At 42.6% G+C, this 13,456-nt stretch overlaps 1 protein-coding gene across 1 annotated transcript in view; it reads right to left on the bottom strand.

Annotated features, from left to right (window-relative positions):
* LOC129725447 (roquin-1) overlaps nucleotides 1-6,501 on the bottom strand; it is a 58,862-nt gene extending 52,361 nt beyond the window's left edge. The window contains exon 1 of the mRNA XM_055681314.1: nucleotides 6,312-6,501. The gene's annotated coding sequence lies outside the window, so the exon portion shown is untranslated. The remainder of the gene's footprint in view (nucleotides 1-6,311) is intronic.
* Between the last annotated feature and the right edge of the window lie 6,955 nt (nucleotides 6,502-13,456).

The raw sequence follows: 13,456 nt of genomic DNA, 5'->3' as shown, positions 1-13,456 counted from the left end.
AATCGGACTATTACTTTGCCTGTTATGTTGAGAAATGTGAAATCCAGCTTTGAAAAGGAACATATGCCGAAGACTACTTGGACTCACTCACTTTTCTCAGAGATGGCTGAACCGATTTCCACAAAATTAATGTCAATTGATAAGTCTAGCTGCCTCATAACACCCTATTGAATTTTACTGTAATCGAACTGTAACTTCGTCTATAATGTACCGAAATGTGAAAACCACGAAACTTCATTATCTCAGAAACTACACAATCAACATTATTATCAGACGAGCGGACTAGTTAAGCGTTAACTGATGAATTATGATTGAACACGTGGTTTCAAAGTTTGGCTGCCCTATACGTTCCCATTTCATTTGATTATAATCGAACTTAAGTAATCGTTATTGAATTGTTAATAAAACAACGAAAGTCTATTATCTCAAAAATTACATGACTTATTTGAACATAACTAGTGTCATACGAACGAGTCATCTCTCAAACTTACAAATAACAAATTTCATAACAATTTGATATGTGGCTCAAAAGTTATGGAAAGAAAAGAAATTCAAAGGCTATTTAAAACGATACCTGCTGTGATCGATATTTGTGACCTCAATATAATTTAAATACGGTATCGTACTATTTGAACGTTCCAAATTCGTTGATTCCTTGCGATGTGTTTAAAGTCTGCAAATGCACGGAGAATCGGCCATAGGATATGATCAAAGTCAAATAACAAATCGTTTGAAATGACTGGTTTTATCGAAATGACAACATCCTCGACTTTTGGCTTCTGTACATCGCCTTAATTCTGAATATATTCATATTGGGTGGTATTCGGTCATTTTCAGCAGATTTTCTGGCATCAATCTGACACAGGTATTTAGTTATTTTGGTTGTTCTCCAGAAACTAAAAGTGGTCGTCTTTAAATTCAAAATAGTGTCCAGGGTCAATGTTTGGTTTCTATGCATCATCTCGATATCCATATTGAGTATTATTCGGTTATTTTCGACTGGTTCCTAGAAGTTGCCATTAAACAATTCAAAATGGTGCCTGATTGGTTATTTTAGGCTGTTTTTCACAAACCGGAAGTCGCCGTCTTGGATTTCAAAATGGTATTTAAGATAATTTCTGGCCTCTGAGAGTCATTCTGATTGAAGAAACACCCATATTGGGTGTTATTCGATCATTTTCGGCTGTTTCCCAGGAACCGGAAGTCGCCAACCTAGAATCCAAAATGGGTTCTGTGGTCGATTTCAGCTGCTGTGTATCATTCTAGTTCCGGAGATACTCATGTTAGGCGGAAATCGGCCATTTTTGGCTGTTTTCCAGAAACCAGAAGTTGCCTTCCTACAATTCATAGTGGTGTCTGAAGTCAATTTTTAGCTTCTTGCAACATTCTGGCTTCGGAGATACTCATATTGGGTGGTATTTGGTCATTTTCAGCTGTTTTTTAGAAACCGGAAGTCGCCATCTTAGAATTCAAAATGGTATCTGTGGTCGATTTGAGCTCCTGTGTATCATTCTAGATCCGGATATTATTACATTGGGTGGAAATCGGCCATTTTTGGCTGTTTTCCAGAAACCGTATGTTGACATCTTACAATCCAAAATGTTGCCTGAGGTCAATTATGGAACATATTGGTTACCACTGAAAACTTTCAATCACCAAATATGGTTCCATTTAGTTGATTAGTTCGCGAGATGTGCAGAAATTTATGCAGAAACATGTGCTTCCAGAAGAGGGAGGGGCGTCGAACCATTATGGACATATTTGTTACCTCTCAAAACATTCTCATAGCAAATTATATATTATTATATATTATATTTTCTTGATTGGTTCTAGAGCTGTGCGAAAATTGTGTTTCATTTGTATGGGACCTCTCCCTCATAGAAAATGGGGTGTCAAACCATCATGCACATATTTGTTACCTCTAAAAATATTCACCTACCAAATTTGGTTCCATTCAGTTGGTTAGTTCTTAGGATGTGCAGAAATCTGTGTTTCATTTGTATGGCAGTCCTCCCTTCCGAAAGAACATTATGAACATATTTTTTACCACTAAAAACATTTACCTGCCAAATTTGATTCCATTTAGTTGATTAGTTTTCGAGATGGGCAGAAATTTGTGTTTCATTTGTATGGGACCCCTCCCTTCCAGAAGAAGGAGGGGTCTCAAACTATCATAGGAACCTTTATCGGCACCAAAAACCCATACATACAAATTTTCACGCCGATCGGTTCGGTAGTTTTCGAGCCTATATGGATCAGACAGACAGACCGGACTGCATTTTTATATGTATAGATTACAACATCAATTTTTTAGAACCTTAAGAGTGAATATACATTTATTGGATTGAAGCGTTCTTGTAAATCTATTTTCATAAATAATAAGTTTGATTGAGAAAGGCTGGGTCTGACCGCTAGGTGGATTAATTTAGGTTTTTGTTTTCGGACAACGAAGACACTGTTTTGCTAGTAACAAGTACCAGCAGGCACCAGCAAGCCAACGGATTCTTAAACAAATTTGTTCTGTCTTTAACTGTAATGTACTTAGTAATAGTGATCGTACAAATGATTTTTTCTGATAGCAAAATCTGTAATCGACATAAAAGTATTACAGGTAGCTATAAATATTGCTTGCAGCCAGCTTGTTTGGTTTCGCGCATGATATAAATCCGTAGGTGTTAGTCATTACTGCAATAAAACCATCAGGTGAATTACATGAAACCAAGTATTTATAGATTTGTTACTCGAGATGTCAAGCGTGATATTTAGCTTCTCCTTTTTTCAATCAACGATTGACGCCGTAACTCACTGCGTTTCTTCTCCGCCACTGCTTTGTGAAGGGCAGAAAATTTGGTTACCAATAGTAGTAAGATAAAGCAATGAGCTAAGACTTAAGTTTCGTTCGATTGAGCTAATTTGCTGGCTTGATTGCACCTTTATTCGAAGGAAGAAGGAACCTTCTAAATATATTTATTCATTAAAATGGTTGAATTATTATGCATAAGATACAATGAATGTCGAAACCGAAGAAATCACATCAATATAGGAAACCGTTTGACTCTAAAAATAGTTTGAATCATCAATGCCATTTTTACACAAGCTCTTTTCAAAAATTAGCCGCGATTAAAAAAATACTAATATCACAAAAAGGACATATAATGGTCGATCATAAACGTTTCCCCATAATACTTGGAATTGCTAATTCTCAATTCCATGATAAAAAAGAAAATCATAAACCCTAAAGCATTCGTGTTAGTGTCCAAAGGCAGAGGCTAGAGCAAATAGTTTCAAATTCTTTTCAAAAACGTACCACGGCTTGAAACCAAAGTACATTCAGTTGTATTGCTTTTTCCTTCAATTACACCCGCTCCACGCTATATCCGTGGGAATTCGTTTCGAGAGAGAAAAGACAGATATGGTTAGAAAAACAGATCAGCAAACGGTTTATCCAACAGCAACAATGGCCTAGACCATACAGCCAATTCAAAACCACTAGCATATGGTGCGGCTTGTTATACATCGATTGCTTCGAATTAGGTGAAGAATCGAGTTAGCTAAATTGGATCTCGGTATTTACTCACACGAGCTATGAGTTGGAACTTTTATTGATAGCACTGTATTGTAGATGCTTCAATTTGAGAGTAATCATCAAACTTCATGGTAGTTTAATTTAGAAGTATTTTAAAATAAAGCTTGCGGAATGTAGCAATTTCGGTTTTGGAAGCTGCTCTTTTGTTTTGTAAACAGATTTCATAGTCAGTTATACAAAAATATTATTCTGAAAAAAAAAAAAATCTTTTATTTGGAAAAAAAAAAAAAAAAACTAAAAACATACTGTGACACCGTGGAACCGACCAACGCGCTATGAACCGTTTTCAAAAAGTTAATATTGTTGTCTTTCAGACCTTGTAAACGATAAGAGAAACGTGCTGTTCGAAAGTCAGCTCAGTACACAAACATATGGAATTTTCGTTACGCAGAAGTATATTGACGACTTGTTATCAACGTTGATCAAGTTTGGCTTAATTTGTTTTCATTTTTTCTGTCGTGTCACTACTAAAGTTATTGATTTATCACAGTTTTAGTTTCGACTCATTTGACCAAATTGCAAGAAAATTATTTAAATATTTTTTCAAATAATCCCAAAAATGAAACGTTTTTGTGATGTATCTTTGTTTGAATTCTTCATGTGTGTGTAGCGTTTTTAAAACAATATTTACCAATTTCGTCCCTTGATGTTCACAAACAAGCGAATTGGCCGTATTGAGCATACCTTCGCAGGGTACAATCATTTTTTGGGTGTCGAGACAAAACGAAACGAAATTCGACCTCAATTTCGGTTTCGTAAAATAATTCGAAACAAAATCAACCATATAATCGTCAAAAACGAGCAAGTAAAATCAATAACGTATTCTCAAATGAGAGAAACTTTATTAACAGAGGTTTGGTTCTCGAGTCAGTTTCGAGTACGTACGTTTAGTTAACTACTACTTCATAGTAGCATGAATACTAGAGCCGAAAATTCCTTCAAATCAATATCTGAATACATTCTGTAGGAATATGAATATGTACTATAAGAGACATTTGACCCTAAACAGATTTTGAAAGTGACAAAAAAAACACGAAAACAACCTGAGTTTGAAAGCATCGTATGTCTCCTTTGTAACAATATGCGTAATTGGGCAATAATTTGAATTGTTGGATATCGCTTCACCTACATATTTCATGCCATTATTTTTGTAAAGTTGTGAACACAATATTAAGATTTACGTCAGAAATTCGGATTGGAACTTCGAAATTCTGAATATTACACGTCACGTACATTATAATCTCATTTTAATTTTAGTTGCCCCTGAGGTATACCACGATTTTGTTTGGAAATATCATATCAGTTCAATTTGCGTGGAATATAATGGAATTTTCTATAACAAGCGATGGAGGCAATTCTTTACATGCGATTCAACATAAATTTTGGCACTTTTTTCTGTGTAATTTTGCGAAATTCTAGGAAAATAGTAAATTAATTTTTTAGTTTTTTTTTTTTGAATTAGGTATTTGAAATCTCATGCAGCTTTAACAATGTTGTCATTAAAAATAAACAAGAACTACAAAAAAAAATTCTAAACACCTTAAAATTTCCTAGCTTAATTTTATTTTCATACTTGCGTGTTCATATAGTATAGACATTTTTTCATGGTCATGCACACGAGACTATTTTCCAGAGTTTGTTTCCGTTAATTTAACCATCATTAAAATAAAACCGAGCTGTTATGAAACCGATATAAGCCACATTTTTATAGTAGAAAAATATATTCTGTATCTAGTAACCTCTTCCGTGAGACGCTTTTGCTATGATTTCAACTTTGGTTGTCCATCTGGCAACAACCGATATTGAAACCTAATCTTTCACGTGAACCACATTTTGTTGACTCAAACGAAGAAAGCATCCTTTGAACTGCTCGACACATTTTCTATCAGTGATGAGATGCAGATTAATAACATAATTGACTCTACCTAATTGCAAGTAATAACGTCGTGAAGAAAAATGTATCGTATTGCGTAGCAATGTATGTGAATGACATCCGACATGTACTACATCATTCTTGCAAATATAGCGCTTTGTCTTTTATGACGTTGGTAATTTTAGTGTAGCATATTGAAGTGCTTTAAAACTAAAACCTTAAACTGTCGAAAAGGTAAAATATGGTTATTTTAAACCATTTAGTTACAAACTCATTAATAATTGCCTGCTGTCTCGACAGTCAGAATTGTATACGTGTAATTGAAAGTAGTCGATCTTACAGCACTGCCATACTACTACTGCGATCAAGAGCTCGCCTTTTCAAGTCGTTTTCCTTTCGCATTTGCCAAGTGCTATTTTCTGAGGACACAATTCCAATTCATAAAATTTTCTTATATTAATCCACTGGATCGCAGACGTGAAACAGACTGGCGGATCAGGTTTGCTGAAAATCATGCCTATTCTTGACCGCTGTCGCAGCCAACTTCATCTATTCCAGGAATTTTCTTTGTTGTCGAAGTGGCACTTCTTGATTTGTCAATCTGCCAACTTTCAACCCGGATTTCGGAAATCGTGATTCACTTTTTTCTTCATGCACACGCACCGTTCACCGATTTTCTTCTTCCTGATTTATTTTCATCTTTTCGGTACTCTTTCATCCACTTCACCTGTGGCCTTTTCTTGAAATGACCAACCAGGCAAGATTTTCATCTGAACCTTCCAATGCAACCATACTGACCGTCATGAAATCGGAACATTTTCGCGGAACTTTGAACCGATTGAGGAACATTACCTTGAACAGCAATTTTAAAAAACATTACACATTTCCTAATTGGCGCAAGCAAAAAAGTTATTTTTCAAGACATTTTTTTCCACACTTCGTACTCTCACGTCTCGCGTACTTCTGCTTCGTTTCTAGGCTTTCCTGACACTGCCGAACGTTCGCCTTCACTTTTTTGCTATTCGTCTTTCGGATAGTTTCTCGTTTGTCTCCCATTCTACTTCGCTCTATCACTGTTTGACGTATGCACATTTTTTCCTGCTGAATGTGCTGTGTTGCCAGGCTATTAGAAATAAAGTACATTTCTGCGATTATTATTGCACTCGGTGTCTATCTTTGCAATCCACATAAGAAGTTTAACCATTCTAAATATTTTTTTTCTGGGAAAAAAATTACTGTCTGAATTTTTTTTTCTAAACTAGCATTCGATATGTTAAACGAAACATAGATCATAAGAAAATTTGAAAAAAGTAGCTGGCAGCCTTGTTTTTGATCTATATGGCTTTATAGAAACGTCAATTACACAACTGTCAATTTATTGCTGTCAAAAAGTAATTTAAGGCATGTACACTGTCGGTTGCTATTTCGATTACATTGTAACCAAGGACAGGATGTGACAAGAGAAACCAAAAATCCCCCAAAGTTCCGTCAAAGTAAAAGCCCTCTCTGATTGGTCGATTTTATTGAAAGCACTGTTGAGTTTTATTATTAGTCGGTATTCGGTAAATTCGCGTTGAAAGAGATTTCGAAGGCTGTTCGCACCTACGTGAACTCTCGTATGTAATTGTCAAAATGTGCGTGAAGACAAAAGCAAAAATATTTCCTACTTTCTGTTTCGCACGCAGAAACCAAACAAATATCAGCAACACCGTCAACGCGAATGGTTGGCCGTGCTGCAAAAACTTTTGATATTTTTGGTTTACACTGTTTCTGCATACCAAGTGGATGAACTGTATTTCGTTCAACAACTTTTCGGAACATTTTCATACACCGGATCTGTGAAAATTAATATTCGAAATATTAATCATGTTTTTTAAACTAGTCATGATGAACGATTGCAGATTAAATTCAAGAAAAAGCAAGAGGAATAAGTTGAAATTATGACTAGGTCAAATAAATCCAAAATATATTTTCAAATCAATTCACGATTCATTGAGTAACCTTTATCAAGTAACTTATTATAATTGTAACCCAGAATACAGATCTCTGTGCCCAGAACTTGAAAATCTTAGTTATTGAAATTTCCTTTATTAAATATTTTTGGCGAATTGGCGGTTTTTTTCATCGATTATCTCTCTCTCTCTCACTTATAGCGAATTTCTTTATTCCACCAGCTCATCTCGTTTTGACCTGAAAGCGCACTAACTGCTGTCAAAACTCTTCTTTATTCGCTCGATTTTGACCAAGTTTTGACCTGCCGTGCTGCCCGAAGCGCACTGTAAAATTTGTCAGCTTCAACCCACCACCGCACGTGCTAAGTTCGTAAGGTTCGTAATCAATTATCTGGCATCTCTTTTTTACTTGCGTCTTAAATGGCGTTGACGTTTTATTATTACTCGGTAGTTTTGCCCGTCCAGGGTTGATATTTGTTGACACTCTTGAGTGAAAGTGAAAAAAAGCATCCATAAACGTTATTTTTTTACAATCCTTTCAGAGTTCTTCCTTCCCGCTTTTTGCATGGATGAGAACTGTCAAAACACCTCATTATATTTCATGCGATGGAAGCAAGACAACAAAATCAGTATATCAGTTAACGAAGATTGTCAAGGCATCGGTGAGTGTCAGTAAAAAGTGTTTCGGTGAGGTTCATTTTGGTTCAGTGGAGTGGACTGTTTGTTTTTCTTTTTCGCTTTGAAGTGAAGATCATTTGGTTGGATTTGTCGTCAAATTTTATTCCGTAACCGTGAACGATGCGCGCGATCTATTTCATCTGAGTACAACAGCACGTTACTAGGACGAAAATCTAGTGTATCTGAAAGAGTGCTGCGATCATTGGAAGTGAAAATTGAAAATGATTGGCTGTAATTTTCGAAGAATTTTGCTGGGGAAAATGACTTTTATCAGCCGCACACAGTGGAATAAAGAAATTCGCTATTAGTATCTCTAGTAGGCATCGTATACAAATAACGTAACGTAAAAAATCTAGATTTTAAACCTCCTCCCCAGCGATGCCAGATTGGAAGACATGTCTTTAAATGGAAGACATTTACCCTGCGGTGAAGACATCTTTGTTTGTGAATACAAATGGAAGACATTCGAAAATATGTGAAGACATTAGAAAATATGTGATATGACCCGCATTCTGCAGAGCTGGTGCCCTTTTTTTTTTGCTCCACAGTTTTTGTTTTTCCGGTAACTTTTTCAGTCTTTGGAAGGTCCTAACGGGCCATCTCGGGTTGGAAAACAAATGAAGACATTTTTATTGCAACGTGAAAACATTTGGAAGGTCTGCAATATAATTTTTTTAAGTGGCAGAAAGTTGCGGTATACAATCTGCATCCAAATTGCTCACTTGGTATTTCCGGTTTGATTGAAGAAGGACTGTCTCTTTAAACGATTCACGTGGGTTTTTTTAAAGGTGGCGGGGAAATCTGCAAACAGACACCTGAAAAGAGAACTCAGGGTGTGGGGATGAGACTAGGGGAAAGATGCTGGGGTAGTTACACTCGCCCAGGCACCTACTGATCCCTGTCCCGACCCACTAAAACCCCTCCAGTCTCCAGCCCTGGTCTTCCCGGAGCGACGGTTAAGTATTACGTCGGGGAGTGGCTTTTGTGCGTGATGCACCCTCTTTACTCTTATAACCTCCTAGCTAACTACCTGGAGACTGGTAATTAGCTACCACTGGCGTGTTGGTGGTTGACCCGCCACACACGTTGCAGCTCCAGGACAATCTGAGAGACGGCCGCACAGAACGCGTTCCAGATGTCCGGGTCGTCGCACATCCTCCGGACTAGATTGTCCGGAGTAGTGCCAGGCCCGCTCACAGCCATCATGTCGCTCCTCGCTCTTGCGAGACGGGGGCATATGAAGAAAACATGCTCAGCAGTCTCCTCCTCCTCCACGCGCTCGGGACACATGGGGGACCCCGCGTGTCCGAACCTGTGCAGATATTGCCTGAAATAACCATGGCCTGACAGGATTTGTGTCAGGTGAAAGTTCACTTCACCATGTCGTCTCCCGACCCAGCCAGATATCTCCGGTATGAGTCGGTGCGTCCATCTGCCCTTTGTAAAGTTGGACCATTCCCGCTGCCAGCGGAGCATCGAGAATGAATACCTCGTATGCCCCTTGTGTCACGTTGGTCGAAACACACTCTGTCCTCCTTGATGGCGATGCTGATAGGCATCATGCTGGACAAGACACAGATTGCATCGTATGACACGGTACGATACGCACTCGCAACTCTCAGGCACATGAGCCTGTAGGTACTTTCCAGTTTACCACGGTAACTGTTAGTACCTAGCGCTCTGGACTACACTGGCCCACCATACCTAAGTATGGACGAAACCACGCTGGCAAGAAGTCTTCGCTTGCTGCCATAAGCCGCTGAGCTATTCGACATCATACGAGATAGTGCTGCAATAGCCGATGAGGCCCTCTTACAGGCATAGTAGACGTGACTCCCGAACGTGTGCTTGTCGTCCACCATAACCCCCAAGAGCTTCAGGGATTGCTTCGAGGTGATGGTGCAGTCTCCGACTCTGACCACCGCCTGTTGCTCCGATTTACGGTTGTTCACAACCGTGACCTCCGTCTTATGATGCGCAAGCTCCAGTTTCCTGGAGCGCATCCAGTCCTCGACCTTGCGTGTACAGTGCGCGGCCGTCAACTCGACATCCTCGATAGACTCGCCGTAAACCTCCAGCGTTATGTCGTCTGCAAAGCCGACGATCACAACCCCTACAGGGAACTTGAGTTTCAACACTCCGTCATACATGACATTCCACAACACCGGGTCCAGGATAGAACCTTGCGGAACTCCTGCGGTAATTGGGACGCACTTTTGACCCTACTCCGTATCGTAAACAAGTACTCGATTCTGGAAATATTTTCCAGAGTTTTGTACAGCGACACCGGTACATGGATGCTCCTTAGCGCGAGCGCTATGGAGTCCCAACTGGCACTTTTGAACACATTCTTCACGTCGAGCGTGACGATTGCGCAGTAGCGTATTCCCCTTCTCTTGCGCTGGATTGCTACCCCCGCCGTCTTGATGATGGAAGAGATTTCATCCAGCGTGGACCTGCCCTCCCGGAAGCCGAACTGGTTACTTGCCAGACCGTGCACACTCTCCGTGTACCTCACCAGTCTGTTGAGGATGATCCTCTCAAGCACCTTGCCCGCGGTGTCCAGCAGGCAGATAGGCCTATATGCCTATGGGTCCCCTGGCGGTTTCCCAGCCTTCGGCAATAAGACCAGTCTCTGCCGCTTCCACCTGTCTGGAAAGAGACAGTCATCCAGGCACTTCTGCATGACTGCACTAAACAGTCAGGGGGCCGTTTTCATCGCCAGCCTGATCGCCAGGTTAGGGATACCATCCGGTCCCGGTGCCTTGCTCACCTTTAGGGATTTGGCGATCACGATGAGTTCCTCATTCGTAACCCTTGCCTCCTCCCCTGCCTCGACACGGCTGTCGTCGCTCACGGATTGGATACTCGGCAGGTTGGCGGACCATCCCTGGTCTATGTCTGAGATACTGGAACGTCGGACGTGAGACTCGACCGCCGGAGGATAAGGACTTGGCTGGTGGCGTGGAAAGAGTCCCTCGATGATACGCTCCAGCATCGCTGGTGATCGCTCTGCAGGTGCCAGCGCGCCTTTAGTCTTGGCCATTACGATCCTGTAGGCGTCACCCCACGGATTTGTATTGGCACTCGCACATAGCCTATCGAAGCAGGCCCTCTTGCTGGCCTTTATCTCACTCTTTATCATCGATTTTGCCGAACTGAATGCTGCGCTGCGCGCTGTCCTCTCTTCTTCGTTTCGCGCACGCTGCATCCTCCGTCTTGCACGGAGGCACGCACTGCGAAGGTCGGCTATCGCGTCCGTCCACCAGTAAACAAGTGGCTTTCCATTCCTAGGTTGGCGAGTCCTAGGCATGGTGGCGTCACACGCCCGCGATAGCATAGCAACTAGTTGGTTAGCAGTCGGGCGGTGCCAACTTCCCCCCTCGCGCTCCCTTCTCATTGCCTCTTCGAATACCTCGGCATCAAAGTGCGATGTCTTCCACCCGCGAACGGTCGGAGTGTTGGCTCTACCCGTCGCTTGCCGCCTCTCGTTGTTGTCTACACTATAACAGACCGCCTGGTGGTCGCTATTAGTGTAGCCATCGTCTACCCTCCAGTTCTTGATCAGTCCTGGGCTGGAGAACGTCACGTCGATGATCGACTCCGCACCATTTCTGCTAAATGTACTTTTGTTCCCAACGTTGGCCAGATCTAGGTTGAGCTTTGCCAAAGCCCCCAACAGGATCTGGCCCCTCTGGTTCGTGAAGCGACTTCCCCACTCAACAGCCCAAGCGTTGAAGTCGCCCGCTATCACCAACGGCGTTAGGCCCGTTAGCTCCATGGATAGGAGGTCGACCATCTGGGTGAACCTTTCGGTAGACCAAAGTGGCGGAACATAGCAACTGCAGTAGAACACTCCGTTCACCTTAGCAACTACGTACCCTTCTTCTGATGTTGAGACAACCTCCTGAACCGGGAACTTGCTCGTCGTACATATGGCCGCCATACTGGACTTATCCGCAACCCAGTTACCGTTTCCGGGAGGGATGCGATAGGGATCCGATATGATGGCGATGTCCGACAACGACTCAGTGGCTGCTTGGTGTAGCAGCTGCTGAGCCGCAAAGCAATGGTTGAGGTTCAGTTGCGTCACCCTTACGCCCGTGGTTCCGCAGCCGGCTAACCGGCTGGGAACCTGGGGCCTCCCATAAAGTGTTTGGCGTCCCGTTTCCCGGAATATACCATGCACTTGGGAGACTCCCCACAGTCCTTTGCTTTATGGTCTGCACCTCCACATCGCCTGCACAACTGGCTCCTATCGGGCCCCTTGCAGATCGAGGACTTATGTCCGCCCTCGAAGCACCGGAAACAAATGTCTGGTTACTGTAGTATGCCCAGAGGACATACAGACCAGCCGACCTTCAACTTGCCCTCTTTCAGGGCCAGGTTAGCGTCCGCCGACGGTAGTCGTAAGGTAGCTATCTAGGTCCCCGCCGGACCTTTGCGGAGGCGGATTGACTCCTTAGCCACCTCCACCCCGTACTTCGCTTTTAGGGCTTGTTCAATGTCGCACCCCTCAGTGATTTCGTCCAGGTTTTTAAGCTGGAGAGTAACTTCTGAGGTGAGTGCCCGCACTTGCACCTCCTTCCCTAGGACCTTTTCAGCTACCGTTTTGGAGGTAGCCCCCTTGTTCTTGGCGTCCTTCCGGAGCTCAAGGATCATCTCGCCAGTGCGAGATCGGTGGATACTCCACACATCCGCCCCCAGATCCTTGAGCTGGGTTTCCCCCCCTCATCTTCTTCAAGACTTCTGAGTACTTCGACCCATCCGTCTTGAGTATGAGGGCATCACCCCTACTCCGCGCCTTTTTGACCTTTTTTGGTCCTCTGGCCGCTCCGCCATCATGTCGCGTCGCACCTTCCCGACGCTTCCTACCCTCTACGGTAGTCCAAGGGTTGCCCGTAGCCTCCACCTGTGCCTTTTCCGCGGTGGACCTTGAACCGGTTGGCGTGTTTTTCCGTGGGAGTAGCCAATCGTTTCTTGGTGTTCCCGGGGGCCGTTTTCCCCGGGGACTGCCTCGTTCGCTTAGCGACCTGCCCCGTGGAGCAGACCGACGCGAACGAGGGGGCGTCTGTCTGCACCTCTTTAGATGCAGTCGCCCTCCCGGTCCTGGCCGCTTTTTCGGCCGCCTTCACCCGAGCTACGAGTTCTTCGTGCTCCTTTCTGGCTTCATCAATGGTGCTCCGAAACAGGAGGAGGCTCTGCTTCAGGTCGCCAGCGATGTTTCGCCTGTTCGCCAAGAACTCGATAATGGCATCGAGTTGTTCAGACAGCGCCGCCACTTTTGGCCACGTGTCCATACACCTTTCGACGGCCGTGTTGGCACACGACTTTACTAAGGGAGCTCGATGCAGGTGCCAGCCCGAG

This window comes from Wyeomyia smithii, chromosome 2 (assembly GCF_029784165.1).
Source record: "Wyeomyia smithii strain HCP4-BCI-WySm-NY-G18 chromosome 2, ASM2978416v1, whole genome shotgun sequence".
In the NCBI taxonomy this organism is placed as follows: Eukaryota; Metazoa; Arthropoda; class Insecta; order Diptera; family Culicidae; genus Wyeomyia; species Wyeomyia smithii.
This window is presented reverse-complemented; position numbering and strand designations above follow the sequence as displayed.